This window comes from Lynx canadensis, chromosome C2 (genome assembly GCF_007474595.2).
Source record: "Lynx canadensis isolate LIC74 chromosome C2, mLynCan4.pri.v2, whole genome shotgun sequence".
Classification (NCBI taxonomy): Eukaryota; Metazoa; Chordata; class Mammalia; order Carnivora; family Felidae; genus Lynx; species Lynx canadensis.
In genome coordinates, this window is record NC_044311.2 from 64,890,757 (window position 1) to 64,909,179 (window position 18,423).

General features: G+C 41.1%; 1 protein-coding gene across 2 annotated transcripts in view; it reads left to right on the forward strand.

Annotated features, from left to right (window-relative positions):
- Window positions 1-18,423, forward strand: part of FNDC3B (fibronectin type III domain containing 3B) — a 365,061-nt gene that overhangs the window by 44,848 nt on the left and 301,790 nt on the right. The window lies entirely within an intron of this gene.

Sequence of the window (18,423 nt, forward strand, 5' to 3'; positions counted from 1 at the left end):
AAAGCAGGGCATTGACTTGATATAAAAGTTACTTTCTTCTTAAATCTATAATATACTGAATCCATTTTTTGGAAGGTTTTCTTTGTTTGTTTGTTTGTTTTAAGAGCAGTTTTAGATACACAGCTAAATTGAGAGGAAGGTATAGAGACTTCTCATATATATACCCCTTTCCCTCCACGCATACATAGCCTTCCCATTACCACTATCCCCCATCAGAGTGGTGCATTTGTTATAATTGATGGACACTACATTGGCACATCATGATCACCCAAAGTCTGAATGTATTGCTGAATGTGGAAAGTAAAATTTTCAGCAGTGTTGTAACTTACAAGATTGAACGGCTGGGGGTAAGGTTAGCAATTCCCATTTGCCGTTAGTCTTGCATTTTGTCAGTTATTCCTCAGAGCAGTTAGGTTAACACATTAAGTTTTTGGGTTTAAGAAATGTGCTTCGGGGCGCCTGGGTGGCGCAGTCGGTTAAGCGTCCGACTTCAGCCAGGTCACGATCTCGCGGTCCGTGAGTTCGAGCCCCGGGTTGGGCTCTGGGCTGATGGCTCAGAGCCTGGAGCCTGTTTCCGATTCTGTGTCTCCCTCTCTCTCTCCCCCTCCCCCGCTCATGCTCTGTCTCTCTCTGTCCCAAATAAATAAATAAACGTTGAAAAAAAAAATAAAAAAAAAAAAAAGAAATGTGCTTCAAAGTGTAAGGTAGTTAATGCTTACCTAATTGGCTAGGAAGAGCTTTTATTTCTTCTTAGGAAAATAATTTCCTCTTGTTTCACATTATCCAGCACATTGCTTGAGTGAAATTAATTGTTAACTTGAAATGCATTTATTTTCTATGGTTGTGAGTATTCCCAGAGTACATTTGACACTTTGATGATACTTAATTGTGGATTAGGTTCCTGGTTCCATGTGATACGTTGACATTCAAGTTAGAGGAGGCTTTACATTTACAAAAGTTCAATGGCAAGAAACTCATCATTAACTAGGATGGCAGGAAATAAGGAAATAGTGTTTTGGCATTTGAGGTATGTATGGGAATTCTTTTCTGTACCAGCCTTGTGAACCAATAAGGAAGTCTAACCAATACAGATTTTTCTTTTATAAACATCTCCCCCATGCCCAAAGTCAGCTTTATTACTTACTGTCTGCTGTGGTCACTTACTTTCTATGGATAAATAGTATTCCTTGTTATTTGCAAGGCTGATGTAACAGCACAGCTGTCATTTGCTTGGCATTTCTGCTTCTGGTGAAATGCTATTTGTGCAGATTTATCTGATCCAGATGTGTGACCAGCAAGTTACATTTCTAATTATAAGGATAGCCAAATTCCATTATAAGCACATCATGGGATTATAGGGCCAGGAGGTATCTTGAGAGGACATCTAGTTCATTCTCCAGCTTTTCTGCAGGACCACACTTCATAAAACCACTCCAGCACTGAACAAAGCAGTAAAGAATGTTCCACTCATGTATAGGCTGCATGTAGAATCATCAGATTCTGGAAATCATCAAAATTGGAAAAAGAGATGTGTCCCTCTGGCCCAGCCCTCCTACTTCACGGGTAAACAGATTGAGGCCCTGAGAAGTTGGACTTAATCTGGATTTTTAATGTTTGTTTATTTTTGAGAGAGAGAGAGAGAGAGAGAGAGAGAGAGAGAGAGAGAGAGAAGGAGACAGAGGATCCAAAGTAGCCTCTGCTCTGACAGCAGACACCCCGATGTGGGGCTCGAACCCATGAACTGTGAGATCATGACCTGAGCTGAAGTCAGATACTTAACTGACTGAGCCACCCAGGCGCCCCTGGATATTTAGAACTCTGCCTAGAACTTGCTCCCCTGTCTTCTGAAGCAGTCTGTGCTGATAGGGTGGGAGACTTGATTGTAATGCCAGGTACAGATTCAGACACAGCTCTCTAGTTACTTAATTTAGACGAGGTAAGGATTAATGATAGCTGGATTCGATTGGAATTTATTAACTATTTCTGAAACCTAATGTGGGAGGCACTTTATTAGTAATATGTGTATATGTTTGTGGACGTTTGTTCTAAAGTACAATATGAATCAGGCATGCATTTAGGATAAGATGGTTTGTAAGTGTTGTCTATAAGCTTACTAAGAATGACCTCTCTGAGTAAGTAAGTGTGGGCTTCTTTAACTTGATTTGGCATTGTTGAGTCTGGCATTTGATTTACCTTAAGCTAATAGTTCTTCTGTTGCCGTTTGTCCTATGCTGGCAGAAGACGAGGGACTTCCGTGCCACAGACAGGGGCGTACCAAACAGCCCAGACATCAGCATGCTTGTGTCAGTTCCTCCTGGCTCCCCAGACCCTCAGAGGTGATCCGAAGCGTCCAGATGGAGCTGCACACAAGTGGAACACTAGACTTGGGGCAAACCACTGCTGTTGTAGCGTGCAGTAGGTGAACTTGGTCTTTATCCAGAGGAGAGACCTCATCCCATCTGTCAAAGTTGTTCACTGCAAACAGAACTCTGAGAAACAGGCTGGGTACAGCACAAGCAGGGCCTTGCATTTTTACTTACCTGGCAGGACTTGTATGAGCACCAGAGACTGATGGAGTGTGTCTCACAACAATATTGCCCTGTCATTTCTGTCCGTTTCTGGGTTGCAGGAAAGAGACGATCACACGTAATGCATACTAGCAACTTCACAGAGAGTAAAAGACATTACATAGCTGTTAGCAAGCAAAATCATGGTAAGAGATAATGGTCGGTGCTGGATAATCAGGAGAATGAAAATGGGAGGAAAATATGAACAGCTTCATTCTATTTCTTCTGTAAATTGACATCTTACTACGGTACTTCGGAATGTGGTCAGATCTTAGAAGGGAAAGGAAATGTTAACGGTTTTAGTGGCTGTTTGTTGCATCTGAAGGATAGAATCTAATAAGCTCCTGGGACATTTAAGAGGTATTCTGAATACCTGGAAAGATTTAATAGGCAGTGTTATGACTCTTTCACTAAAATATAACATGTTCACTTTTCTCAGATAGTAGCTAAAGATCGTCTTAACAATAGTGGGCGTTAGGTAGGCTAGGCTAGGATCTTTATTTTAGGGATAGGGAATTGAAGCATACAAAAATTATTTGCTTAGTTACATGTTAGCCATGTTAGACTTTGTAATGGCTTAGAAAACATTTTGGCCCCAACAAAATCTTTGTAGGACATGAAATTAATACGCTTTAAATTTTTTAAATGTTTATTTAGTTTTGAGAGAGACAGAAAAGATAGACAAAGCGCGAGCAGAGGAGGTGCAGAGAGAGAGGGGGACACAGACTATCAGCACAGACCCTGATGCAGGGCTCGAACTCACAGGCTGCAAAGTCATGACCTGAGCTGAAGTCTGATCACTAACCAACTGAGCCACCCAAGTGCCCTAATATGTAGTACTCTTGATTCTACTTGCCCTGCTGTGTGTGTGTGTGTGTGTGTGTGTGTGTGTGTGTGTGTGTGTTTAATTATCACTTTCTTACACACTACATAACTAACTTATTATGTTCATTGTTTGTTTCCTTTTAGTAGAATGTAAACTCCAGGAGGACAGGTTTTTTGTTTTTTTTCCCCTCCACCTGTGCATTGGTGAATTTCCAATGTCTGCAACAGCATCTCAGTCACAGTAGGTGCTCAGTAAATTTGGTGATTAAATGAAACAACGTGTGGTAGTTAGATGGTGCTATAAATTGATGAGACTCATTTCTTAGATCATGTTTTCAGCTTTAGACAAGTGATGGGATCTCTCTGGGTAGTTTTGGTTGACCCATCTGGCTTGATGGGATTGAATTTGTAAACTGGGCTGAAGGATATGGCCTGCAGATTTTGTTTTCTGACCTTACACAGTGTTGTTTGTTCTTGAATTTGGAAGCAACACTTAAAAATCAAGGGATTTCACCTAAAATGAAATTTCTGATCGTTCTTGGAAATTTGGCAGTGTGGGCCTGCGTTCCTGCATGGTAGTGAGGCCTGAACTGAGCTCCCTCTTTAAAGGGGGCATTTACTCTCCAGCTTGTAGCCGTCCCCATGTAGCAGGATTCTTGCACAGAGAGGCATGACACCGAGCCTTATCTTTCCAGGAAGCAACTTTATTTGTGCCGGCAGGGCTCAGGTGGGTTTCTCACCAAAGAACTGAGCCCCCAACGCCATGTGGTGTAGTTTTTTATATATTTTCTACTTCTTTGTCTCCCATACATAGTAACACACAGACATGCAGTCTGATTAAGTAGTCTCCTGTCACAAGGTCCTGAGGGATGTTGTCACGTACGAATGCATATAGCCTTAAGGTTTTGTTCTGTTTTTTCCTTAGGGAGGGGACCCTACCACACCCATAGATAATGAAGCTGTCTGTTGGTTTTTACTATTATGTGCATACTTTTAGCTTTTCAATTTTTTAAAATAGTTTTTTAAGTTTATTTTGAGAGAGAGAGAGAGAGAGAGAGAGAGAGAGAGAGAGAGAGAGAGAATGAGTGGGGAGGGGCAGAGAGAGAGGGGGACAGAGGATCTGAAGTGGGCTCCGTGTTGTCAGCACAGAGCCCAATGCTCGGCTCCAGCTCATGAACCGTGAGATCATGACCTGAGCCGAAGTCGGATGCTCTACCTCCTGAGCCGCCCAGGCGCCTCAACTTTTCAATTTTTAAATGTAACGACATATTTCTCTCTAGCCATGTTTTACAAAAGAGGGAAAAAGGCAAACTGGACCACTTTAGTCATTGACGTTACGTCCTTGGCTTTTGTAGTCATTCGAACATCGTAGCCCCTTGATGTAATGTTTGTCTAACATCTCTATCTCTTTTAGGTCTAGCCTTTTTATGATTGTAGCTGTGATTGCTGATGGTATGCAAGGGGGAAGAGATAGCTGCTCTGACTTAGAGGAATGAACTTCAGTGCTTTGACTGTGAAGTGGCCGCATGGAATGTGGGTCTGGGGAAAAAATGCTTCCTTTGTTGAATTGTTTGTTAATGCGTAATTGGTTCAGATGTTGAAAGTGCATGGCCACGTTGTTTTGTGCTCAGGTACAGCGTTAGAAGGGCCCGAAAGGTGTACGTTCTCCATTTGTACATTTCCTGTTTACTAGAGAGACTATTTTCTATTTGTAGTAGTGGCCTGGAATGCAAAAGGTTGAGAAAAAAGTTTACTGTTTGGGAAAAGTGATACTTCTTCCAGGGGAAGTGAATGTTGTAGGTTTCTTTTTGCATTGGGGACTAGGAAAATTGAGCCTTGGATCTCTTTGGTAGAAAGAACAAATGGCATACTATTCCTAGGGGAAATTCGAATAACTAGACAATTTCAAACCATGTTTAATGTGGAAATGCGACTTATATTTTGATATTACGTGGAGGAAGAAGATTGTGCAGTCAGTCCTTTAGACTTGTGAATGGCTTGTTTGATTATGGAGTTAACCAGTGGATCCAATTTTCTTTGACTCTTTACCAAAAATTTGGTCTAAGTTCTTAGGTGAAAAAAGATAGAGATATCACATCATTTCATTAGGAGAGTTGAAAATAATTAGATAGCTACAGCAGTATTACCCAAAGAATATTATCTGATGAACCCTAGCTCTTGAGACAAGTTTGTGTTCAAAGAAGTTTGACCCTGGAGCGATTCTCAGTGTATATTCTGTGAAGTCTAGTATTAAAGAACCTCGAGCTATTCAATCTAGAGTTTTCAGGTTTGGTTATGGTAGAATTTTGTTTTCACATAAGATATATTAGTACAAAGCAGCTTATTTGTTCCATTTTTATACTTTGGAAGTTCCCACCTGGATGGATTTAGGAAAAAATAGATACATGTAGTTTGTTCCCGCTTCCTTACAGGTGTATCTGTTTCTTTCACTTTTCCTTGGATTTGCAATTACTTTTCCTCCAGGCTACTCCCAGGGATATTTTGCAGTGACTTGGTTAAAACTGTAGAATCCAGATGGAATGTAGAGGATACTTTTGAGTCTTCCTGTTTGTTTAGAAAATAAATCTCTCTGTATTGACTCCCCCTCCACCTTTTTTTTTTTTTTTTTTTTAAGGTAATGTGCTTCTAGTTAAGACCTATAATTTACTATGCCTGTATTGTAAACTACCATTCTTAGGCGTGGTCATCTTTTCCTTGTGTGTGTCGTTTGGAGATTTCCTGTTATTAATGTAGGTAATACTTGTTTTCTCTGAGAGCCTCAGTAGTTGACTGGTTTGGGACTTTGCAGATAGAAGCTGATGGAGGTCAGGGATGGGGGGAGAAGGCGGGAGGATAATTAACCGTTTGGAATTTGATAAACGAGAGTTGGTGTATATGTGTGTGGGTGTGGTAAAGAGCTTCTAACTCCGTTGTTTCATATATATACATATATATATATATATATATACACACACACACGTATATGTATATTATATATATGTATATATTATGTATGTGTGTGTGTATATATATATATATATATATATATATGTATTATTGAGAGATGGTGCAAGTGAGCTTGGGCAGGGGGAGAGAGAGAAAGAGAGATAGAGAGAATTCCATGAAGGACAGAGTGGGGGGAGAGAGAGAAAAGTGGGGCTCAGCTCACCAGAGGGGCTCGTGCTCACCCAATGTGGGGCTCAAACTCGCAGACCTTGAGATCATGACCTGAGCCAAAGTCAGATGCTTAACCAACTGAGCCACCCAGTCACTCAAATTTCCTTTATAAACTTAAGTAGAAAATATGTTCAGAAATATGAAGTGATTGGAGAGACCAGAGACCTTACCCTTCCCATTAATCACTGGTGTGACCTCTCAAAAATAAGAGATGGATTAGATAATCTTGAAAGTGCTGCTGTTTTAAAAACAAACTTAAAAATTCATTGCAATTTTTAAATGCTGAGATTGATTGCATTTTTGAAATTAGTGTAGGTTGTAACATGCTAGAGGGGTAATCAAACCCTCGTGGTAGAAAAGCTCATGCTGATGTAAAAAATATGATTTGGAGTCTTTGGTATTTGCCAGGGGCTACGAGAATTAAGTGATTCTGTATTTGTGACCTTCTTATACCTTGTGAAAAAGCTGAAGGAGAATTTGAAGTTCTAGGCAGACCTTATTCAGGGATGTTCAGGCCATCGCTCACTACATACAGCAAGAAATGATAGTCTACTATATACCACTTTGCCTTCAGATCTCGAAGTTTTTACCATTCATCAAACAACCATTCAGTTTCAAAGTAATGAGAAGCTTAGTACCAGAGAAGTGCTTGCCTCATCTTGTTCTAGAAAAAGCTGGCAGCCTAAAAATGCTTATCATTCAAGGTGTGACCTGAGTGAGTGCCGTACGGCTATTGTAATTTTTCGTTAAAGAGATGTGGCTAAGCAAGTACTTTCCAGGGAAAATTCCTTCTAACTAGACCTTTATTTAGGATTTATCGCACATTGCTGAAACTGCTGTATTGGGATCCCAGAATCAGAATTAGAAGGGAATTGGAGATCAGCTAGTCCAGCCACATGATGTTGCAGGTGTACGTAAGCTCTGAGAAACCTAAGTCACACAGCTGGTGGATAGAAGAGAACTTGAATTAAACTCCAGATATTGGATTGCCACTGAGATCCTCTTTGCTCGTATCGTGTAGAGTTTAGGCAGTGTATCTGGCGTGAGAATTTCTTATGAAATATTAAAAAAATTTTTTTCTAATGTTTGTTTTTGAGAGAGAGGGACAGAGCTCGAGCGGAGAAGAGGCAGAGAGAGAGGGAAACACAGAATCGAAGCAGACCCCAGGCTCTGAGCCGTCAGCACAGAGCCCGATGCGGGGCTCAAACTCACAAACCGCGACATCATGACCTGAGCTGAAGTCAGATGCTTAACAGACTGAACCACCCAGGCACCCCTCTTATGAAATGTTTTAAAAAATTGGAATATAATCTACATATAGCAAGTTAGAGATCTGCATCTTCAGAGGTATATTTTGAAGTGTAACTGATCGTGTAAAAACCTTTTTTAAAAACTTCACAAAAGATAGCTGTCATGGAAGAGAGTATGACCTCATCACTTGTGTTGACAGCATTCTCTTAGGATATGAGTGATGTTTGTACAGAAGGTATTAAAAAATAGTATTTTTACTCACTTATCCAGCAGTTAGGCTTTTAAGATACATAGATAGATAGATAGATAGATAGATAGATAGATAGATAGATAGATGATGGCCAAATAATATTCAGAGTTCTGGTTTAAGTGAGAGGGAAATATGCTTTATTTTTTTTAAGTGTTTTTGTATTTATTTTGAGAGAGGGAGTGAGAGAGTGGGTGTGTGCATGCCCACATACACGCATGTGGGAGTGGAGGAGGGGCCGAGAGAGAGAGGGAGAGAGAGAGAGAGAATGTGTGAGAGAATCCCAAGCAGGCTGTGCACTGTCAGCATGGAGCCCGACCTGGGGCTTGATCGCAGGATCTGTGAAATCATGACCTGAGCTGAAATCGAGAGTCGGGCACTTAAGCGACAGAACCACCCAGGTGCCCCTGGAAATAAGCTTTCTTAGGGACTGAATAGGCATTGGGAGAGAAGTGATTTGTCTTGGTGTTGCATTTCATGGAGTTAGGTTTGAATAAATAGTATTTTCTTTTTTTTTTTTTTTTAATTTTTTTTTCAATGTTTTTATTTATTTTTGGGACAGAGAGAGACAGAGCATGAACGCGGGAGGGGCAGAGAGAGAGGGAGACACAGAATCGGAAACAGGCTCCAGGCTCTGAGCCATCAGCCCAGAGCCTGACGCGGGGCTCGAACTCACGGACCGCGAGATCGTGACCCGGCTGAAGTCGGACGCTTAACCGACTGCGCCACCCAGGCGCCCCTAAATAGTATTTTCAATGTGCTGTGAGTTACTTTTATTTTTTAAATTTATCTTTTTTTTTTTTTTTAAAGATTTTTATTGTTAAGTATTATCTCTACACCCAATGGGGAGTAGAACTCACAACCCTGAGATCAAGAAGTCACATGCTGTACCTACTGAGTCAGCCAGGCGCTCCTAATGCTGTGAGTTTTTTAAACTCACAGTAAGTTATTTCCATAGGAAATTAGTAAAGTAAAAATTAGTTCTGAACAAATGATTTCTTTAACTAATTTTTATTTCCGAATTAAGTATATGAATCCAGAATATACAAAGACGTCTTTTATTTAAAAAAAAAATTTTTTTTTAACATTTATTTATTTTTGAGACAGAGAGAGAGAGAGAGAGAGAGCATGAACGGGGGAGGGTCAGAGAGAGGGAGACACAGAATCTGAAACGGGCTCCAGGCTCTGAGCTGTCAGCACAGAGCCCCTCGCGGGGCTCCAACTCACGGACCCGAGATCATGACCTGGGCTGAAGTCGGACGCTCAACCGACTGAGCCACCCAGGCGCCTCCAAAGACGTCTTTTAAACTGTATGTTACAGGAGGATAATCTAGAACTAGGGGCAAGCTGTTTTACCACAGGGTTGTCTCAAACCCTGGAAAAAAGACGGTAAGGATTTATCAGGGGTAAGGAAATTTTCTTAGTGTTGGAGACAGAGTGCAATGTGGTGCAGCTGTCGGCAGAGGTTTGGAGGCTCTCCAGGGGACAGTCAGTCCTGAGTCGTCGTCGGTTGATCGAAGGTCGGGGGTAGCTGGCGACGCATACCACACGCGAGGTGAATGTCAGGTTTACAAAGCCCGCAGCAGTGTGATTTCAGGTCATAATTTCAATCATAGCAATATCTTGATACCTTTGAGAGAAGGATCTTGGAACATTAAAAAAAAAAAAAAAAGGGATTCCAATGAGGCTGTCGTGTAAAGATCAAGGACAAGGAGGTTTGAAAATCTCACTCTTTATTACTGAAATCTTAGCTCAGGTACATAGTTTTAGCCAAACGTGCAAAGCTGGATGCACAGTGCTAGGTGTGGAGGATACCCAGGAAATGTTTGGACAGCCGAGGGGATGGACGGCCAGATCCGTCAACTCTTTTTTTTTTTTATGACTTCAATCACACATGATTTCCACATATATCATTCATTTGTTGTAGTGCTCGGGGTGTGATAACTGTCAGCTGTGATTAATGAAATGAGTTGAGTGGGTGTACTTAATCCTAAGTCTTTTTTTTGTTTGTTTTTATAGTTATAAAACTTTTTTTTATTGAAGTATAATTACGTACAGTGTTACACGGTTCCAGGGATACAACATAATGATTCGACAGTTCTATACATTACTCCATGCTTATCATGATAAGTATGGTCATCATCTGTCACCAAATGTTTTTACAATCTTATTGACTTTATTACCTGTGCTGTCTTTTCATCTCTGCGACTTACTTACTTTGTAACTGGAAGTCTGTATCCCTTAATCCCCTTTGTCTATTTCCCCATCCTCTCACCCACTAATCTGAAGTCTTAATTATTAGAAGTTGCTTAACAGTTTTTTAAACATTTTTATTTTAGAGAGAGAGTGTGTGCACGAGTGGGGGTGGGGGAGAGAGGGGGGGGGAGAGAATCTCAAGCAGACTCTACATTAAGCATGGAGCCCGACATGGGGCTTGATCCCACAACCCTGGGATCATGACCTGAGCCAAAACCGAGAGTCCGTTGCTCAACCGACTGAGCCAGCCAGGCACCCCTGTTGAACAGTTTTTAAAATTAGTCACTATTGAGTTATCAGATACTAATATTGTCAGCAATGTTGAATGAATTAGAGGCAGAGACCAGAGACTTTCTGGATCCTTCTAACCCAGCACCAAATATGCCTCTTTTTTGCCACCACAGTTCTTGATTGAGGAGAACGCCCAAGTGGGAGGGTCCGTGGTGCTTTTTCTAACCAATGGGTGGCAAATATGTGACATGGCTCTCCTCCCTCAATTTCACAGCCTTGGCAACCCTCTCTCATTATCACGGAACTGGTGCAGTGAATCTTTCTCAATACTGTACTGAGTTAATTGGAGTGGGCATGTGAAAAAAAAAATCTAGGGCTCTCACCAAACAGCATATGGTATGAAGCTGGAGAAGGATTTGTGCATAGGGACACCCACATAGTTCTTGGTAGAATCAGAATAACCCAGGTGTCCTGATTCTCCAGTGTAGTATTTGTTATCACTTTGCTTTCTCATGTAGCAGGATAGGCTTAGGAATATGAGTTGATACTGTTACTTAGGGTCCAGCACAGAAAACAAACTAAATCATTCCTTACTTAGTTTGGTCTAGGTACTGAAGAGAATGCGGTGAATCTGATTTTTCACCCCAATAATCTCTTCATCGTCTGTGAAGAGTTTGAAAAATAACTTAGCAAAATGAGGCTGGGATTGGGGAACCGGGGAGAGGGAGTAGAATATAATAAAACTCTTCTGAAGTACTTGGGAAATATTTTTTAAGTAGCAGTTGTTAGAGGTACTCGTGTGTCTTATCTGTTAAGTAGAGCAGGTAGGAGTCCCACTTGGCAGTGCTTTTGGAAGTTTCAGCTGCATTTGAATTTGCTCTTACAGATGTTTCTTTTTATACATTTAGATGGGCCTTCCCTTTCCTCAATTAATTTGAATTACCAAGGTTTTATTCTATGTAATGTTAAAATGTAAAAAGACAGCACAATCTGAAGAAGTGGATATTTTCTCTTAATTGCAAGCATCTGAAAAAATATGAGAAATTACAGAAGTCAGATATTTTGTAGGTTTAGACATGGGCATTGTAATCTCAAGTACTCTGTAATATCCTAGTATTAGAGAGAGAGAGAGAAAGAGAGAGAGAGAGTTTGTGTGTGTGTATGTGTATGTGTGTGTGTACACGTACAGCCCCCTGTATTTTTGTTTTGGAGCATCTTGGATTTTAGCTTTACAAAGTTAACTTTATCACTGTAGGTGCTGGAAGTAAAAAAGGGCATACTTGTACCTATAAAATGTGATCCGAAAGTTATTAGCTTCTTCAAAAAGTTGGCTTTTATTAGTAGGATGCCTTCTGACACACATTTTCATGTGGAATTTGTATTTATTCATCTTGACAAGAGTAGTCACTGAAGAACAATTTTCAAAATTGTGTTGCTTCCAGTAATATTACCCGAGTGCTCTGGCATTTTTCTGACCTAGCGCTGTGTGGGTGGGTGGGGGACTGTAATGAATGGCTGTAGCCTGCCGCAGAGAATACGATTGCAGATGGACCACAAGATGGGCCAGTTATCTTTGTTCATGTCATGCCATGGAATGCACCTCTAACCTTAGATGTACTGCTGTCCCTCAGATGCTGTCATAAAGCCATCATTACTGGCAGAAAAACCAAAACACATCACAGGTGTTTTTGCCACGAGTTGGTAGTGTTGGAAAAGAAGGGCAGCAAACATCGTATGTCAAACAGAAGCAGTGTGGAAATTACAGGTCTCCCCACACCAAAGATTTGTGTGGATACCTCAGCAAACCTAGAAGTCTGTGAATAGACTGGAGCTCAAGGAGTGACTTCTTAGGCATCAAGGAATTTGTCAAATACCTGAGCCCTTACCATATGCCAGACCCTATAGCAGTATCTTGAGGACCTTTAAACACATACACATTCTCCAGCCTTTTCAAACAAATTCCTCAGGTTATTTAACTTCTCCATACACTAAATTAAGTAGGGGAAGAAGTTGCACAAGACACATTATTTGGAGGTAACAAGCGAACTGAATGGAAGAAAGTCTGCTTGTCGAGAATTTCTCTGGAGTCTCTCCTCCGAGAAGCTCAAGCTGTCAGATAGGGAAGGAAGTCTAGTAGTCCATCACCCTCGTTTCACACTTGAGGGTATGAATGTCCACAGGGTTCTTAGTAGAGTTTATCATGAATGGGAGCAATCCTAAGGTAGCTTTAAGCAGCAGGTAAGGCCTGGGCAGAACAGATTGATGTCCCAGGAGGAGAGTACCAAGAGCAAAGGTTGAGTGGGCACACACTCCCCGGAGAGTCACTGGTTAGGAGGGGTGGTTGTGTAGGCCGAGTAGGAAATACACTCATGTAGGGTGGGTGACTAAAGTAGATGTATCGGGCCTGAGAAATGGTTTTGAGGAACAGAATATGATACCAAGTCTGTTTGTATACAGCGTTGGGAAAGGGCTAGAGGGGTGTTAACTTGAGCGCATTGTATGACTTTTCTGGGGTACTTAGTAAACGTGTGTCCTCCTCCCTCCTGCGGAGGGAAGATATCTAGGCCCCTCCCTCCAGAGATTTTGTTCCAGCAGCTCCGTGGTGGAAGGGAGAGATCTGTATTTTTAAAGTTTTATTGAGATACAATTCACATGCCATACTGTTTACTCATTTAAGACGTAAAATTCAATCTTTGTAGAACATATTCACAGAATTATACAACCATCACGACAAATTCCAGAACATTTTTGTACCAGTCAGCTGTCCCTTCCGACTCCACCCCCACACCCAGCCAGCCCCAGCCAGCCACCAGTCTACTTTCTGTCTCTAAAAGTTCACCTCTTCTGGACATTTCTCTTTTTTTTTTTTTTTTTTATTTATTTTTTTTTTTCAACGTTTATTTATTTTTGGGACAGAGAGAGACAGAGCATGAACGGGGGAGGGGCAGAGAGAGAGGGAGACACAGAATCGGAAACAGGCTCCAGGCTGCGAGCCATCAGCCCAGAGCCCGACGCGGGGCTCGAACTCACGGACCGCGAGATCGTGACCTGGCTGAAGTCGGACGCTTAACCGACTGCGCCACCCAGGCGCCCCTCTTCTGGACATTTCATACCAAGGAAACCATACAGTATGTGGCCTTTTGTGACTGGCTTTTTTCAGCTAGCATACATAAATCTATTTTTTTAACCCACAGACATGGTGTTTTGGGACTAGCAGAGAATTGCAATCTGGGTCAAGCTAACTCGTGAAACTATAGGCAAGCCCCTTAGCACACTCTGTTTTAAGGTTGATGTTGTAGCCTGTTATCAGTACGTCATTCCTTTTTACTGCCGAAGAATATTCCGTCATGTGGCTGTACTTCATCTTATTAATTTATCCTGAGGTTGACAGATGTTTGGGTAGTTTCTCCTCGGTTGGCATTTATGAATAATGCGGCTCCGAACATTTGTGGGGAAGCTGCATTTCTCAGCAGGCGCCCCACTTACTTCCGTCGAAGGGTTCCTGCGTCATCCTTGGAGAAACACTCGCCTGAGTGGTTAGGGCTGTGGGTCAGCTCCTCCCACAGCGCGAAGTCCGTCGTTCTGCATCCCTTAGCGGTGTTTCTCTGGCCTCTGCTCCAAGAATCACTGGTTTTGAGCGAGCAGTGATTTAGCGGAAGTGATGTTCCGGAAGTGAATTTCATGATCTGCGCGTGCGGGGTAGAACGGATGGAGGGGGGCGGTGCGTAGAGGGACGGTGGGCAGAGTAAGCTGGTTTCAGGTATTTCCAGGACCTAGAAGTGATTTGCTTTAGTTCCTAAAGGAGGGTGCTGCCGCGTGTGGTGGTGGTGATGGAAAGGAAGGGTCAGGGATAACATCCTTCGTCAAAGGAAGAATTCCTTTTATTGTGGTGATTTTAAAATGTTCAACAGTTTATGCTTTTCACTGACTCAGACACAGGTCTGGCTAATCCTGACCTTATCTATTCCTGTCATCCTGTTATTCCGAAGAAACATATTTTTACTGACTGTTTGGGAGAGGAAATCCTGGGATAACTAACTGAAGGATATAGTATAATAAAAAAATTCTGAGTTATGATATTTTCAAGCCTCTGGTCTGTTAGAGATGTTTAGATAATTGTACAAGTCTGAGTCAGAACTGAACTTTTCAAGGTTCCTTTTTAGACTTAGGATTCTCTGATCTATCTTGGAACTGAAAATCGCTTCTAGGAGGTTCACAGTCCTCACCATCACTGCTGCTGGTCTGCCCAGCTGTGCCTCAAGTGAAGGGGAAACCACACCTGTGAGCTAGTGCACAGCTTTAGAATATGGGGCCGGCACAACCAGTGGCCCATGTCAGGAAGTCATAGAGGTGTGTTTTATGTAATAGAATTGTCATTGACCAGATATCCATTATCCGTTTCTCATTTTTCCATGAGATTCTTTGACAAATATTATGAGATCACCTCTAAGATGCTCTGTGGTCCATATACTTCCTTCCCCCCACCCTTGTGACAAAAACATCATAACAAGTATCAGAACATGTAGATAAAACTTCCTCCTCCTCCTTCTCCTTTCCTCACTATAATCATTGTGAACACTTACGGTATATTCTATTTTTTTTTTTTTTTCCTGTGTGAAAAATAAACTAGTCCTAGTTTTGCACAAATAAGACCATGGCTTAGACCTTTTATTTAACATGTGATTCCTTTATGTCATTTCCCTATAAACAGTGGATTGTGAACATATTCCTTTATTAACAGATTCATTTCTACAGCACTTAAAATTAGTTTTCTGTTGTATGGATGAGATAGTTTCCAACTTTTCACTATTCTGTCCTGTGATGATATATGTGCTCAGACTTTATATTAAGATATTTTTAAGTCACATCAGAGTCTTTGTCACTTCGATTCCCTGGTAATAATTTTCCTGGCATCAGTATGCCTAGATGCTCGGGGATAAGTGTCTTGGGGCAACCAGAACACTTGATTCCTGGCATATATATTCTGCTGGGAGGGTAGGTTTGGTTTATAGTTATGAGAGATGTGTTATGAATAGTTAACATAAAACATCCTATAGCTCTTAGGAGGTGAGAATAAAACTTTACTTTTTAGAAACCTGTATGTATATAAACATGGAACAAAGAATTGAATTTACAGTGATATGTGGAGACCATTTACTTCATAATTCTGTTTAAATACTTGTACACAATCTAAGAGTATTCTGTCGCTATGCTCTGATACCTTCTAGAAAGAAGTTAATGCCTCTGGCTGCACACTGGGTTAGGTGCACGTTGGGCATGTGGGTTAAATATGTTTTCCCTCCCCTATCTTTCTGCCAAAGTCAAGGACCCTAGAAGAGGATTTTACTGCCTTCTCTGAAAATGTGATTTTTAGGAACCAGTCCTTACTTATCTTTTAAAGTTGACAACGTTCTTGTTATGATCATGAAGTATCAAATAAAGAATAGATTGGTCTGCACTGTGTAAATTGTAGCCCTCCAACTTTATAGATTTCATACGGATAGAAAAAAACTGAAGTGAAGCACATCACCTCTTAACAGTGGATGTTTCTTGGTGATAGGATTCTGAATAATTGAAACTTTGTTCCTGCTTTTCTGTATTTCCAGATTCCTAGAGTGAACATGTGTTGCATGTTATAATATATGGGGATGAGGGAATAAAAATATGGGACAAATATTTTTAGAAGGTTTCACATGAGGGAGGGTGCGGTGGAGAGAGCCCAGGAAGATAGGAGTGGGTGGGTACTTTTCCACTGACAAGGAGGCCTGCCAAGCCTGAGGGAACTCTCCGACTCCACCCTGTACTTTTCAGAGCCAGAGTTTTTGAAGTCCTTTGTGCTAGTTAAGGACTAGCATAGTTAGCACAGCTAAGTAAGTATGTAACAGATTTCTATTATTAGTTTATCTTTGCTGAGTCTCGTTTGATTGACAGAGAGTTCTCCACCCAGAAAGTTTGATTTATTTTGGCAGTTGGAAGAGGATTTTTTGGAGTGCTTGTTATCTAAAAAAAGTAAGGCTGGGGAACCTGCCTTTCCCCTACTCCCTTTAAAACAAAACAAAACAAAAACACAGAAAACTGTTTGGGTTGGTCCTGGTGAGCCGGCCTAATCTAGGGATTACTTAGCAAGCATGACCCGAGGGCTGGTTCTATAAATGTTACCGAATCTATTCCTTAACCGTGTGCAGGTTCTTCCAGTGCCGTGGCCCACAGTTCCGGTTGATTGGTGGAAACCAGTTTTGTGAGACTTGGGTAAGCCCATACCCCTTAGGTCTGCACTTCATGTCGGACAGTGATTTGAAAACATTTTGAGTTACAAACGTTTAAACAATCACGAGGAACAAAATGAAGGGGATTACATCAAGGATTACATCAAGTTTCTAAAAGCTAACTTTTATCATTATAAAAACTACAGTTGCTCATTGTAGGCTACTTTAAGAGCTATAGTAAGTACAAAGGAAAAATATAGTTGACTCGTCATTTCGTTATCTGTAGGTTAAACATTGTCTACATCTTGACTATTTCGCTTCAGTTTTTTTACATAAATAGATGTACCTTCGGATTAAACATTGTGAGCATTTCCTCCTGGTATTTCTGGTTTACTTCTTCTGTCTTGCAAAAGTGACTGCCTGTGGCTAGTAAGTGGTGTTATTTATGGTTGGCATGGGTGCAGATACCTTTTATTTTTACGGTGGCTGCCTTAAGTATTACACTTCTAATAAATCCATGTATGTGTTAATTGTGATATTCTTTGTTGCTGTGCCAAAATTGATAGATTATTAGAGCTGGCAGGGACCTTGATGATGGAGGTCAGTACTTTAATTAGAGAAATGAGGAAAACTATCCAGGAGGGTTGCCCTTTGCCCAATATCATTAAATTATTTAATGGTCTAAAAATATTACTGTAGGAAACAGCTGTTACCTCTCTTTTGCAGGTTGAGAAACTGGGGTATTGAGAATTTAATGAACACATTTTTTCAAACAACCAGGTTGTGTTTTTTACATGCTTGGGAGGAGAAAGAATTACCAGTAGTTCAGTGGTTTAGCATTGAATTGACAAAACCTGTTTATTAACTGCATTTTCCAACCACCAGTTGATGGATTTGATGGCATATATAAGCAGCTACCTTTATTTCCTCCCATATTTGTGCAGAAGTCATTATTGATACGATGTTGACAATGCCTGCTTTTCTATTAGGAGTTAAAATAATAATTTTTTTCCTTTGCAGTTAAACAAAATGGTCAATATTTAAGGAATCATAATTTTCAGTAGAGATAATAAAGTGATTTTTGAAGCTTTGATATTTTAAAGTCCATATTCCATATTGACACTTTTCATTTGGCTTTGAAAAGCAATAGACACTTGGAGTGTTTTACAGTTTGAGAAAAAAAATGTTATGGCTGTGTGTGTGTGTGTGTATGTGTGTGTGTGTGTGTTTGTGAGTTTTAATTTTTTGAACAGAGTGATGTCCTGAAAGATAAGCTAGGAAAATGAAACGGAATTGTTCACCATTTCAATTTCACCTTGGGAAGAACCGGGGCGGTGGTTGCGGGCAACACTAGCTTTGTTGACCCTGAAGTCTAGGCAGTTAGGGCCTGTGAACATGGCATTTGCAGGGTTTCACTGGACCTGCTGCCTTGGAAAAGCTCTCTGGAACAACCAGGGGTGCTGTTAGCAAGGCCCGCTTCCTGTGTGAGTACCTATTGTGGAGCCCTGCGCTGAATGGGAGGTTTGTGAGAAGTGGTTTCCCACCAGCACACAATGCTGCCCCTGGGCCATGTAAATACACATTCCATTCAGGGTCAGCCGAACAGGGCCTGGCCAGGACGCCCTTGCAGAGAGAAAGATATTTTGGAGTTCCATTTATTTAT